The following is a 12,371-nucleotide window of genomic DNA, read 5'->3' on the forward strand; positions in this document are numbered from 1 at the left end:
ATAAGCAAACTCGGCGAAAGGAAGACATTTCTCCCAATCCATATCGAATGAGATAACGCAAGCTCTAAGCATGTCTTCGAGAATTTGATTGACCCGTTCCACCTGACCACTTGATTGAGGGTGGAAAGCGGTACTGAAGGAAAGATGGGTTCCCATGGCAGTTTGAAAACTCTCCCAGAAATGAGAAGTGAAAAGACTACCACGGTCTGAATTGATCTCTAGTGGAACACCATGAAGTGACACTATTCGAGAAATGTATAAGTCAGCGAGCTGACTAGCAGTGATACTCTCTCGAACAGGTAGGAAGTGCGCCACTTTGGAGAGACGATCAATGACTACGAAGATAGCATTATTCCCTTTCTTGGTCCTGGGAAAGCTGGTGATGAAGTCCATGCCAACTTTATCCCATTTCCATTCTGGAATAGCTAAAGGCTGAAGGGTGCCAGCAGGTCTCTGATGCTCTGCCTTAACGCGACGACAAACGTCACAGTTAGCAGTAAACTGAGCAATTTCTCTCTTCATCCTAGTCCACCAGAACCTCTGGTGTAGGTCCTGATACATCTTAGTACTACCGGGATGAATCGTGAGAGGAGATTCATGCGCCTCCTTAAGAATCAATTGTCGAAGATGTTGCTTCTTGGGGACCACCAGGCGGTTCCCAAAGAAAACAACACCTCGATTATCTATAGAGAAACTACCAGCAACACCTTTGGCAATGTTTCTCTTGATCCGGGTAATCCCCGTATCATGCTTCTGGGCTTCTATGATATGATCCACAAGAGTAGGTTTCGCCACCAAGGTAGAAAGGAATCCGTGAGGAGCAATGTGAAGATTGAGCTTACAGAATTCCTCATGGAGAAGTGGTTGACCTTGCTGCAACATGAGATTGTTGCAATAGGATTTATGGCTTAGTGCATCAGCCATGACATTGGCTTTGCCTGGAGTGTAGGTAATCCCTAGATCATAATCTGAGATCACTTCCAACCAACGTCTTTGCCTAAGGTTCAGATCCGGTTGGGTGAAGATATACTTGAGACTCTGGTGATCGGTGTAGATCTCGCAACGTTTACCAAGGAGGTAATGTCGCCAGGTCTTGAGTGCATAGACTACGGCTGCAAGCTCTAGATCATGTGTAGGATAATTCTCCTCATGTGGATGCAACTGTCGAGATGCATAGGCAATCACATAACGATCCTGCATAAGAATGCAACCTAGTCCCTGTCGTGAGGCGTCGCAGTAGATAACAAAGTCCTTTGTGAAATCCGGTGGCACAAGTATGGGAGCAGAAGTCAGGCGTCTTTTCAGTTCCTGAAAACTGTACTCACACTGTGGGGACCACTCAAACTTTTTATCTTTCTTGAGAAGTTTCGTGAGAGGTTTAGCTACTTTGGAGAAGTTTTCAACAAAGCAGTGACAATAGCTGGCTAGACCAAGGAAACTCCTAACTTGTTTAACGGTTTCAGGTGGAGTCCAATCGAGAACGGCCTTAACTCTCTCGGGATTGATAGCAATGCCCTTACCAGAGATTACATGGCCTAGGTAGGTCACTTCTGGCAACCAAAAATTCACACTTGGAGAACTTGGCATAAAGGCGATGCTCTCTGAGTTTTTCTAACACAAGTCTAAGATGTTCGACATGCTCTTCCTCGTTCTTCGAGTAAATAAGAATATCATCGAGGTAAACCACGACAAACTTATCTAAGTACTCCATGAAGATCGAGTTCATCAAGCGGGAGAATGTAGCTGGAGCGTTGGTTAGACCAAAGGACATGACGGTGTACTCGTACTGACCATAACGAGTGACAAAAGCTGTCTTGGGAATGTCCCCATTTCTGATCTTGATTTGGTGGTAGCCTAACCTCAAATCCATCTTGGAGAAGACTGAGGATCCAGCGAGCTGATCATACAGGTCATTGATCCTGGGGAGCGGATACTTGTTCTTTATCGTGACCAAATTAACGGGACGATAATCTACAACCATCCGGTCCGTACCATCCTTCTTCTTGACGAAGAGGACGGGGCAAGCCCAGGGAGAAGAACTAGGACGGATGAAACCCTTTTGCAAGGACTCATCAAGTTGTTTCTTAAGCTCGGCTAGTTCTAAGGGTGCCATCTTGTAAGGTCTCCTGGAGATTGGAGCTGTTCCTGGGATAAGATCTATGACGAACTCTACATCTCTGTCAGGTGGAACACCTGGCAGTTCCTCTGGAAAGACATCCGGAAAGTCACGGACTACCGGGATATCTTCAAGGTCTGGAAGAGAGCTGGCATTAAGAGAATAGAGCTGACGCTTTGAAACTCTAGTGGAGACAGTGACTATCTTGCCAGATGGGTGTGTAAGCTGAACAGATCTTGTGTAACAATCAATCTTTGCATGATGAGTTGTCATCCAGTCCATACCCAAGATGATGTTAATATCTGAGGACTTGAGGGCTACAAGTGATGCAAGAAATACAAGTCTATCAACAAGGATTTCATTACCATAGCTGATTCTGGTGGTTTGCCATTTAGACCCTGGGGTTTGGATTTCAAGCGGAGTTGGCATATCACAAAATGACATGTCGTGCAAACGAGCATAGCCTTCAGAAATGAAAGAATGAGATGCTCCAGTACTGAACAGAACCGATGCTGGATGACAATTGACAAGGAGTGCACCAAGAACGATATCCGGATCATCATGAGCGTCTTTAGCTGAGACATGATGCACACGTCCACGTTTAGTGTGAGCTGGCTTGGCACTGATCGTCTTGCTTGATGGCTTAACACAGCCAATAGGCTTCTTGGGCTGGGGTGGAGCATAACTAGTCTGAGAGCAGTCACGTGCATAGTGTCCTGGCTTCCCGCATGTGAAGCAAGTCCCTGAGGTTGGACGTAGACCCGCACTAACAAGCGGTCTACCAGTAGGCCTGGGTGGAACATACGATTGAGCTGGGGAAGGCACCACATGGGATGGCCTTGGTGCATATCCGGAAAGAAGAGCGGAGTTTGGAACCCAAATCCGGCGCTTCTGGGAACCAGAACCGGAGGAAGATCCCAAATCACGGGTGTGCTTACGAGACTCCTCGTAAGTGAGCTGAGCTGTCTCTGCATTAATGGCCTTGTTCACAAGAGCCTGGAATGTATCACAAAGATGTAGGTGGAGATCACGACGCAACTTGGGGTTGAGACCCTTCCGGAACCTAGCCTTCTTCTTGGCGTCCGTGGACACCTCTTCTGTGTCATAGCGGGCGAGGTTCTCAAACTCTCTACTGTAAGCATCAACAGCCATCTTACTCTGGGTGAAACTACAGAACTCTTCTCTCTTGCGATCAAGGAGGGCCTGGGGAATGTGATACTCGCGAAAAGCCTCAATGAAATCCCTCCAAGTAGGAATCTGGCCAGCTGGAAGCATAGCCTCATAGTTCTGCCACCAAAGACTAGCAGGACCTTCCAGGTGGTATGTGGCATAGGTGACCTTGTCATCTTCAGCTACGTTTGCGGAACGCAGCTTATGAGTGATGCTACGGAGCCAGTCATCTGCATCGAGTGGCTCGATGGAATGATGAAAGGTAGGTGGGTGCAAGCGAATGAAGTCATGAATGGTTACAGACCCTTTGAACTGATGTGCGGTGTTCTCCTTGATACGTGCCAACAAGCGGTTAGACTCACGCTTGTTCCTCTCCATTTCTAACATGAACTCTGTCAACGAAGGCGGGTCGGGAGGATCCTCATCCCTACCATCTCCGTGGTTCTGGCTACAAGCAACAAAACTTTGCTTAACTGATGACATCCTGAGAAACGAAACAAAGGACGGAATCAGCATCATCTATAGGCTATAGAATGTAAGACAAGGGAATTAGTATCTCTTGAACTCCTAGGGCAATTCCGGCAGCATAACGGCAGTAAAATGCTCAAAATGGGACATCCTGCTAAAAATGAAGTAGTACAACAACTCAACATCACCACTCAAGGTTCTGGGATAGTACTAAACAGACTACACTGGAAGTACTCGAAACTGGGGTATGACTCTGATCAACCAATCCTATGGGACTACGGAGTAGTAACACGTGATCCTGATAGACGGCAGAGAAAGCCTAGTTCCTTAACCCCGTAGGAAAGATAGGATGACTCAGATCAGAAGGCCATGAGATAAAGGAGTAAAAAGAGCCTTACGTTCCAACCCACAATCAATTCCCTTATATAACTAAAGAATTTCTAGACTCAACTTCGACCAGTTTGGCTTGGTAATCCTACAGGCAGTCAGGCTCTGATACCAAAGCTGTCAGGACCCCGACTCAATGCCACATCGATCTAGCATGTAACACCTCATATCACTTTGCGGCCTCACGCACGGTATCCCCACGGGTGTCGCCTTACCTTTGCCCGGGACCGTTTGCGCCTTTTGGCACACTTATATGATAGTGTCGCTAGCATCCATATGATAAGGAGCCCGGGCTGACATGGCTAGTCGTAAACCCAAAGTGGCACAAACTTACAGGGACAGGCATCCATGACCCAGCATCAAACGTGTCGGTCATCAGCGAGTGAATCCAGGCTATAGCACTGGGCTAACAGGACTCTGGTGAACCGGGCTGTAGCGGGCTAACAGAACTCCGGTATTCATCGCGTGACATTTCCCCGAAGGGACAGACACAGGAACGAAGAAGGACACATGCCGGCCAGCCTAAGTGTTCCGGAGCAGTAGCACGCTACCATGGCTCAGTGGAAGCACTAGGAGACATTTCCCGGTAAGAGAGGCTACTAAGGATAAACAACTAGATAGTCAGATCCCACACATAGCAATACACATTACACGTACGCATAACATGCAAGTATGTGCTGTACAACATGGCATCACAACATAACTCAACAACTCATATAGATAAGCCTCAAAGAGCCATCATAGCATTTATTGCAAACAGGGGTCACACGACCCATCATACAGAGCATACAAGCAACAAGCGGAAGCATTACATGTCTGGGTACAGACATCTACAAATGAAAAAGGCTGAAGAGCCTGACTATCTACAACATCCGATCAAGATCGTAGCTGAGGTACAAGCTACTCGTCGAAGTCCACGAGAACACTAGTAAGACCGAAGTCTCCGCTGCAAAAACATAAATAAAGCAACATGAGTACAAAGGTACTCAGCAAGACTTACATCAGATCCTATCATACATGCATTTGTATCAAGAGGGTAATGTGGGGTTTAGTTGCAGCAAGCCAGCTTTGACTCAGTGGCTATCCTGTTCTACGACTACGAGAACTTCTTTGAGGTGAGATGGCGCACACGAGTCCACTAATCACCACACAATACACTACTATGGATTCATCCCCGTCTCCCTACGAGAAGGCCATCCATAGCACTCACACTTTGTCTTGAGCATTTTAGAGTATCCACTTCAAGTTGTCTATGTACCATGTAAGCATCCAAGAAGTCCATAACCGCGGACCCGACTATTCGAATAGATCATGTTAACCCTGCAGGGGTGTACTTCTTCACACACGCTCTCGCCACTTACCGCCATGTACACGTCATGTATCTCGGCAACCTTCAAGCGGAAGCCTGGCGAGGGTGTCGGCCACGACCTGACTAACCACACAAGACTCTAGCCCAGGTTTATCGCCTATTCGGGTTCCATCCGCAAGGAGATCCGGCCGGGGTTTCGCTCACGGCCCCAAACGATGTGTGCAGGGTTTCCGAGCCCACCATCCGGGTGCCACTCGGTACACCAGGCCACGTGTGCCTAGTCTGTCCCAAGCCCACCCTGCCGGGTGCCACTTGGTAGAAAATTAGCACTACCTACAAACACCAGAAACTAGTTGCGACTCCTGGACAGAGATCAAGTTGGTTAATAAGTCGAGAGGGGCCGAGTTACCGGAACCCAATGTGTGGTAGTATCGAGTCATTGGACAACATACATAGAACTCGGTGCTTAAGGACGGTTCTAGTGAGACAACCCACCATGAACTCCTACATGGCCTCTCACCGCTACCTTTACCAAATTGTGTTCACACACTTCACTCTCAGCATCAGAACATAGAACACTGCACTCCAATTCATTCCCAATGAATCAGACCTGACACACTCTAAGCAATAGCAGGCATAGCATGGTAGGAACACAACAATGGCTTCAATCAACTCCTACACATGCTAGTGGGTTTCAACTATTTACTGTGGCAATGACAGGTCATGCAGAGGAATGGGTTCAACTACCACAACACAAAGTAGCAGATGAATCGTTGTTGTCCTAATGCAATAACTGAGAGCAGGAGCGAGAGAGTAGGATTTTATCGGAATGAACAAGGGGGTTTGCTTGCCTGGTAGATCAACAAGGAAGGCACTGCTCCTCAGACAGGTACTCTGGAACACTCTTCGGAGCAGGACCTATCGAGAAGGAACGGTGCCAACAATCAATACACAAGCATATGCAACAATATGATGCATGAACATGGCATGAAGATGTGATGCTGATTGTGCTAATGCAGCTAGCATTATATTTGGATGAAGTCTATTTGAATCTAGGATTCAAATGCAACTCCAAGTAAGCTCTTTATAAATGCCCTTTTTAGTGTTTCACTTATACAGTAGGTATAAGTTGGTTTGTCATGCATGAAACTAGTACAGATGGAAAGATTGCATTTTTCTGATAATTTTCATATATAAATTATTTCAATCTGAGCTACGGTTGAATTTTTATGATTTTTTAAGTTTTGGGCATTTTCTGGAAATTCCTGAATAAGAATAAATCCAGAAAATTGCATTAATGCGTCAGCATTGAGTAAGCATGACGTCAGCGGTCAACTATGGCTGACTGGGGTCAAACCTGACGTGTGGGGGCCACACGTCAGTGACACGGGTTAGACAGGGGGGTTAGTTTAGCTTAATTAAAGATTAGGGGGCACTGGGGCCCACATGTCAGCGTCAGGGATTAGGTTAGTTGGTGATTAGACTAATCACCTGACGGCAGGGTCCACCTGTCAGGCCGGCGAGGTCAAACCGGTCAAACCCGCCGGCATTTAGCCGCCGGCGAGGCCGAACGCGGCGGAGGGGCTCGGGACCGCGTCTCCGGTGACCAAAAGGGCCGCGGAGACCATCTGCGAGGAGCCCAGGCTCGCGCGCATCCAATGAGACACGCGGGAGACCGTGGGGGTGCTGGAGCTCGCCGGAGCGGAGCTCGGGGCGGTGGCCGAAGTTCGGCCGGGTGCGCGCAGGTGCTGCAGGGCACGGGGGGACTGAGCGGAGAGGCTCTACGGCCTCCTGGCGTCACCAGGAGCACGGTGACGCGCTAGGTTGTGGGCTGCGGTGGCCAGGGCGACGACGGCGACATGGACGGCGGCGAGGAGCTACGGCCACGGCGAGGAAAGGGGCTACGGCGTGCAGGCGGCTAAATGGAGAGAGGGGAACGGGGCAGGAGCTCACTGCGGTTCCGGTGGCGTCTTCAGCGGGCTCAGGGGAGGCCGGATGGCGGCGTGGCGGCGAGGACGATCTCCGGCGGCCGGAGATGAAGACGGCGGCGATGGCGACTCTCCAGGGCCTCCCGAGGTACGTGGCTTGACGGAGAGGTAGCCGACGATGTGGCGGAGCTGTTGGACTTGTCGGAGAGGCGAGGCTGCGGCGGTGGCTACGGCAACGGCGAGCGGTGGCGACGGCCGTGTTCGGGCGGTTGGGAGAGAGAGAACCAGGGGAGGAGGGAGAGCGAGGGAGAGTGAGAGCGATGCAGGGCGGTGCGTGGCGTCGTCCGGGTCATCCAGAGCGACGAGGGGGAAGCAGGAGGTGGCCGGGCGCGTGGCCGCGGCCGGCTGTGGCGCGGGCACGCAGCTGCTTGGGCAAGGGGGAGGAAGACGACAGAGGAGGAGGCAGGTTGGGCTGCTGCTGGGCTGCACAGTAACGGGCTGCGCAGGGAGGTAAGCGCTAGGTATGTTCCCTTTTCCTATTTCTTTTTCTATTTTCTGACAATTGTTTTGATTTAATAGAAATACTAAATCATTTTATTTACTTATGCCAATTTTTGTAGGAACTAGCGGTATTATTCCAGAGCTCCTCAACAAATGGCATAATTTTTGGACATATATTATATATATAACAAATATATATCCAATGCAAATAATTATGCATTAATTCCAAATGCCCGAAATAAATACTTATGAGCTCCTGAAAATATTGGTTTGATTTTTATCTCTGTCCAATATTTTCAGAGAGCAACATGAGCATTTTCTTGGACCTTTTTGGAGCAATTTTTATCTAGGTCATTTCCAGAAATGATTCTGAGGGTTTCACAAATCCTCATTTCAGAATTGAATGGAATTTAAACATGATGCACAAATGACTAGCTAGTCTAGGTCATACCAGAACTAGGGATGTGACAGCCGTTTGATGGACATCGTACGGTCACTGAAGCTAGAATCGTTTATATTGACTAAGTTGACAAAGCCCTTGGTACGCTCCAACTTAGTAGGCCCACAGGTCAGCCTCCGAAACGGTGCACCCCAGATGTCAGGGGGAGGAATCATTTTTTGGGCGGCCGAAGCTAAAAATATCCGAGATTGAAGAAGAAGCACAACATCTGTTGGATAGACATCCAACGGCCACTGCTGCTAGAACCGTGTGTTGACTATAATAAGTTGACAAAGCCTTGCATATGCGTCAAGTTATTTTTTTAGGGGACGCATCACTTAGTAGGCCCACAAGTGTGTGGCAGAGAACTTATAGCCCATTTGCGTTTTGTAAGAATGTACAGCCCATTTTTGAATTCTAATGGAATTTACAACAGCCCATTTACAGTTTGTTAAAAGTACAGCCCATTTTCTAGCTAGGACAACGATTAATAAATTCAACCAACCATTGAATACAGAATTCAATAAAATTTCCCACATTTTGATGGGATCCGAAATATGTTTATCCCAAAATTTCTATTCAGATTAAATATAAATTTGTATTACGTAAAAATCCAACGAAACATTGCGCGCGCAACAATGAAAATTTAAGATTTTCAAAATCCATAAATAATATTTTATAAACTAATTTCGTGTTTGGTGCATTTTTTTATAGTTACAGCCCAGTTTTTATAATTACATCCCATTTATTATTTTTAAAGCCCATTTTCCTATTAAGCCTAATGCATCCCTCCTAGGAAAGATTTGCAGCACAGCGGGGCGGAGAATAACAAGTTGACCTTGCCTGGGTATTCCTCAAAAAGACGTATAGCTGGGCTAGCCATTTTCATCTTGAAAAAAGTAGTATCTGGGCTGGATATCTGGCCTGGGCTAGACGGGCCACAACCTGCCCAGTTAATACCCTGCTCTCCTCTGAACAACAACGAAATCATCGCCAAGAAAAACTCTGCAGTGCTCACGCCTCAAAAACACAAATACTGCTCGAGCTGCTTGGTCCCAGCTGTCGGCCGCACCTTGTGCAATCCTCTCGTTTATATTGACTACATAGGTTGACAATGGTGTGGGACCGTGATGTCAGGAAACCAGGAGAAAGCCAAAAAAATATAGTTGTACATAATAAGGAGGCACTTGCGTACGTACGGCTATGTCCCTAGTGGGTCCCTAGTGTCATCCAGTCAAAATAAAGTCATCTCCTGAATCCTCATGTTCGTTGACCATGTTAACAATGCTCGACGCCACGGTGAGCGCAACAACTCGAAGGACAACGGAGAGGGCCTCGCGGGCCCTACGGAGGTCTGATACAGCGCCCGCTGCTCATTCAGGAAGCCAGGATCATCGGACACCTATGAGCACCTTCGAGAAACTGAGACGGCATGAAACGGTAAGGCCGCGCTTGGGAGCTCTGGTTTATTTCAAACTTGTATTAACATACAAGTGTAATTTACTCGTCATCGGAAGGCCCGAGGTCTGTAAGTAAAACCGACGGGTTACGCATGTAATTTGAGAGACCAGTGTATATTTTACGAGCATTGCTATATGGACGACATTACAAGACGATACATGCACGACGTGCGTATCATGCCATCCATGGGCAATCGACCAACCAAGCGCCTTCGCCCGAGACCATCTACTTTAATTTACAAGCTTCAGTTTTACAAGCGGTTTTGGTTGGAAAACGACGATCCAATCACGGCCTAATATCATGAGTTGGTCGAAAGATCATATGGTTTCACGTCTAACCTACCCGACATGTCGTATAGCTTAATGAAACATCAGACGATGAACTTCTTACGCACGGAAACAACAGAAGAGGATGATCTTCTTAACAAGCAAATCACTGGCATTAGATCAACATGCAAAACAATACGAAGCATTATTCTCAGGAGGCACGGTGAATAGCTCGTGATGCCGCATGCCACAACATTCCAAACTCAACTTTGCAATCAAACACAAGGCATGGCATTACATAGACAATATTCAGCACAAACTCTTAACACATGAATATCTCAGCAGAGTAACTATTTACTTCTAAACTGAACATAGGAATAGGAAAAAACACTCGACGCTGCTCACAGCAATTGCGTCCTACTCAAAAATATCAAATGCATGTCTTCTGGCTAACATCAATGAGCAAAATTTGACAAGGTTTTCCAATTCCAATATATTAAACTAACGTCAATGAGCAAATTTTGACAAGGTTTTCCAATTCCATATATTAAACTAACGTCTTCTTGCTAACATCAATGATTAAACTTTGACAAGCTTTTCCCATGCAAAATATGTAATGCCTATGATCGTGTCCTGTCTTAGCTTCTTGTACTTGTTTGGGCACTTTTTTCCCAGGGCACTCCACATGTTATTAAATTGCCAATGGTCTCTGCAGACTAGTCATGTCACCGGTGTCTAATAATACTCTGTAAACCTTCTCGGTAATTCCTTCTGTAATGTACCGCATCCAGTGACTGCTTCTTTCTGCAAAGTGGAACAACCAACCGGACCCAGTAACGCAGCAATTTGCCTTGGACACATTGGCTCCTTTTGTGCAGTTCAACTAAAATCGAAGTCGGAATAAAACTGAGCTTTAATTTTGATATCCCTGTAAGCAACAATAGGTATAAGGGAAATAATTACCGAGAAATAACGGTTGATGACTTGTCTTAATGGGAAAGAAAGCAGGAGAGGAGCAATTCTCCATCAGTGTGATTCATTCATATTGACTGAGAAATTATCTTAACAATGCCTTGGTTCAACATGTATAAAGAAGGACAAAGCAGAAAAGTACCATTCCTAAAACAATGCAACTGATTCATTTTTAAAGAGACATTATCTTAACAATACCTTGGTTAAACATGTAGAAAGAACTACAAAGCAGGATAGTACCATTCCTAACAAGTGTTGCAGTTTTGAACTAAGATTCAGTAGTTAATTAATTCTGAGAGTGGCATTGCTTAATTTTACCAGTGGCATTAGATTAACGAAAAGCATAAACAGTTCCAGGGGAGAGTGGGTGCAACAACAATATGTGCTTCCATCTACTTATAAAGGGGGTGATGCAGAGTTTGTTGTAACAAAGCAACAAGCATCATGTTTGGGTTGGTCCCATTTTTGTTCACTACTTAATGGGAAAAGACAGCAATACAATAGCTTCAATTCAACATTTATTTGAAACAGTACCAATACAAGTAGCACAACATCTCAAAGCACACTGCACAATCATGTGGATGAAGGCCTGTACTGACCTTTCATGAGAACACTAGGATAAAATACGAATCTGCTAACATGAATAGGAAATCCAATCTCATTTTGTGCAGTTGCACTGAAATCAAGCAAGGTGTTTCGAGTAGCGAAGCAAAATGTCGCAATAGCAACAAGTTGAATAGATATCATGTGGTAGAGACCAAGATTTCAAACAACTCGAGAGGAACACTGGAAACAAATCTCGATCTCCTTTTGTGCAGTTCCACCAAAATTAAGCAAAGTCACCGGTGTGACATTCAAGTTGAACTGCACAAAACACTCTTAAAACATAAGTGTTTCGAGTAGCGAAGCAAAATGTTGCAATAGCAACAAGTTGAATCGATACCCTTGTTTTAACAGAGGCAAAAAAGGAAACAATTACTTGCCGATAAAGGAGGATGAAACAAACGGTGACAGAAAGAAGCATCTAACTTATCTTGGATGGAAAGCAAAGTAGGATAGTAGCATTTCTAAAAAGGTAGCATCGATTCATATTAACAGAGACACTCTCTTGAAACAACATTCGTTAAAAAATGTAATTTACTTTTAACAGTGGCATTGCTTCAATTTTCCGGCGGCATTCTTAGATTAACAACACCAAAATAGTTGTATGGGACATGCTAGCACCATGTGCGTCCACACGTATAAATGGGTGATGCAGAGTATGTAGCCAAGCATCATATTTGTCTTGGTCCCATATTTGTTCTCTTTGAACTTTTTTCCTATGTGAGGGCAGCAAATCTAGTCCTGCACAAAC

Source organism: Triticum dicoccoides, chromosome 3B (assembly GCF_002162155.2).
Source record: "Triticum dicoccoides isolate Atlit2015 ecotype Zavitan chromosome 3B, WEW_v2.0, whole genome shotgun sequence".
Classification (NCBI taxonomy): Eukaryota; Viridiplantae; Streptophyta; class Magnoliopsida; order Poales; family Poaceae; genus Triticum; species Triticum dicoccoides.